The 2,844-nt window shown below is 41.9% G+C and overlaps 1 pseudogene; it reads right to left on the bottom strand.

Moving 5' to 3' along the window:
* Positions 1-1,924: 1,924 nt before the first annotated feature.
* Positions 1,925-2,583, bottom strand: LOC125153548 (small glutamine-rich tetratricopeptide repeat-containing protein alpha-like; annotated as a pseudogene).
* Positions 2,584-2,844: the final 261 nt, after the last annotated feature.

Raw genomic sequence — 2,844 nt, 5'->3', positions numbered from 1 at the left:
ACTTCACAGAGTAGTTGGAATATATTAATGGAGATCAGTGTTTTTGCAGAGTTCCTGCCCGGAATAAATACTGGTCACTGTTATCCAATGCTTTTATTAAAATGGGTTAGGTGGGCAGGTTAAGTACTACTCTATATCCTGTATGCTGTATCTCATTAAATCTGTTTGCTATTGTGTTAGACTTGAAGCGCTATTGCCTCTGGGAATTCCAGAAATATTTGGACTCCTCCAGACTTCAGACTAAAGGAAGCTATGGGGTTGTTAGTGTTTTCTCTGGAGTTGCCTCATGTCAGGTGTATATATACTAGGCATACCTTAATTCTGCAATGACTCATACTCACCAGTACTTATCAGAAATGTAAATAAAGAATCTTATACGTAATGATGAAAAGATAGGGGGAACCATAAGAAAAATGAAAAAGAACAAGAAATAGTCTCTGAAACTCCCGTCAATCCAGATACAAGGACAAGTCCTATAGGACGTTCCAGGCTCTAGGGATCCCTAAAGCCCCCAGGGTTTGCCCTTTCCACCTGGGTGTGGGCCTGTGGCTCAGGCTGAATCACTACCACATAACTAGTCCAGCTGTTTCCATTTTCAGAGCTGAGAGACCTTCCTTGGCCTCCAGGTTGTCAAAGGCAGTCATTTGCAGTGCTTTTAAAACTATTGAAGTGACTTCTGCTTTAGAAGGCAAAAAATAAATTCCGCCCTATTGTTAGACTGTGCACCAACCTGGGAGCCCAATCCTAAATTATAAAAAGGAAAAAGTTACTCCAACTCTTCATTTAGAAACCACTCTTGCAATGGACTCTTTTGATTTAACAGCACATTTTAACATGGAGGAAAAGAAAAGAGGAAAAATATTAAACATTATAAGAATGGCAACTTCAAAAGTCATTGGTTACAATTTACGACTTTAGGGGGAAAAGGAGCTAAAACTCGTCTAACGAGTTGTTTAAGATTGTTAGTAAATACATGGAAATAAATTTATTTTGGAAAGACATTTTATTACTGTTTGCAGAAGACTTTGCAAGGTAGTATGTGGTAAAGTATTTAAAGTTAAAAGTGCTAGAGATGAGTTAGATCAGATTCTGGCTTATTTCCCAGAAAATACAATATTCTATAAAGGAAAGCATCATAATCAGTTTCTTATGCTACTCATTCAGGTGTCTCCCGTTGAACTGAAATTTAAACCAGATCTTCAAAGAGAAACCTACTTAAAATGTAAAGGAATAAGACCAGATACCAATAGTAGGTGAATGGTTTTTCTCTGTATGTATAAGAACTTTAGATGCATGAAATTTATAACTTGCAAAGAATTAGTAGAAATATTGTATACAGTAACACAATATTGATAAATTTACAAAATTAGTACATACTTATTAAAGGAAAAAAAGTTTCAATTTCACTTTCATAGATAACATAATTAGATAATCCTGTTCTGATTTAAAGGCTACACCAGATTAAGAAAATGCTAATCACTGTGCTAGGCGCTGACTTGTGCTTGGTAGATGTTAAAGGAATGAATGAAGAACCTCGGCTGTAAACCAAGCTGATAATGAGGTAGGCAAAGAAGATTGAGAACTAAGAAAAATGCCTGAAAGGAATCGAACGTGCAGTTAGGCCCATGTTAAGGATAGTCAAATGATTTATACATTTAAATTCTTTCTTTCTTTCTTTCTTTCTTTCTTTCTTTCTTTCTTTCTTTCTTTCTTTCTCTTCCTTCCTTTCTTTTCCTTTCTTTCTTTCTTGACATCCAGGTCCAATTTATTTTCCTTTTTCTCTCTTTGGGAGTCCAATGGGAGAAAACCACAAGAGGCAGGAAGGCCTCCAGCTGGGGTAGGGCGCGACGGAGCTGGAATAGGTGGCAGTCATTCCTGCCACTTGTGACAGGCATAGGGCACCACTGTGTACCCGTCTTTGGCGCTATTCTTTCAGCTCCGGATCCTGCTGCTTCATCCAGTGAGGGAAGTAACTGCTGGCTGGTCTGGATGAGACTGGCCAGGTCCTTCTGCGAGTCTGCGAGGGGTTAGGGCCACCGGAAGCCATCTCGGACACCAACTGTTGAACGTGGAGATTGCTCATGAGGTTTGACGCCTTGCTCATTGAGCTCGGGTTGCGTAGCACGCTGCGAAATCCAAGCTGCCGACACCTCCCGGGGGTTCGGCACCTGTCTCAGCCTCCTTCGCTGTCTTCGACTTTCTTGCACGACTGATGTCAGGATCCAGCTCACGGGCCCTCTTGCAGTAAGCAGGGGCCGTGTTGTGCTTGTCTGCAGAGCACAGCGCCGCGCTCACAGAGGTGCCAGCAGCTTCAAGTTTTCTGTTTTCATCTGCTCATTTCTTCCTTCGGTTTCGAGGCGTTCGGCCTGGGCCTAGTGTTTCCTCTGAAAGTGGGGTTCGCTCAGGGCTTTTCGGCTCCTGTGACATCTCCTTGTCGGCTTCTGCGGCTTCGGATATTTCCAGAATAGTCTGAGGGAGTGCGGGGTCGCTGTCTGCCACCATCGCGCCAAAAGCCATCTGGAGGCGCTTGGATGTACAGGAATTTACGTTCTTGTGCTTTGAAGTTTTCTGTGAAAGATACATAGAGATGAACTCATTGCTAGAAGAATTAAGGTGATGTACCCTGGAAACGTGTTTTGTTGCTGCTATTACTATTACTGTTTCTTTGCTCTATAGCGTAGGTTCTTAAATTTTGTACCACCAGGGGACACGGACAGTGATTTTCACAGTGATTGAGGGACACTACCAGCATTTGGCAGCTGACAGCCAAGGGTGATAGCCATACTGCAATACAAGAACCATTTGGCACAAAGACGAATTTCTCATAACTTTGAAATAGCTACT

Source organism: Prionailurus viverrinus, chromosome A2 (assembly GCF_022837055.1).
Source record: "Prionailurus viverrinus isolate Anna chromosome A2, UM_Priviv_1.0, whole genome shotgun sequence".
In the NCBI taxonomy this organism is placed as follows: Eukaryota; Metazoa; Chordata; class Mammalia; order Carnivora; family Felidae; genus Prionailurus; species Prionailurus viverrinus.
Note: the sequence above shows the minus strand (reverse complement) of the source record. Positions and strands in the feature narration are given on the sequence as shown.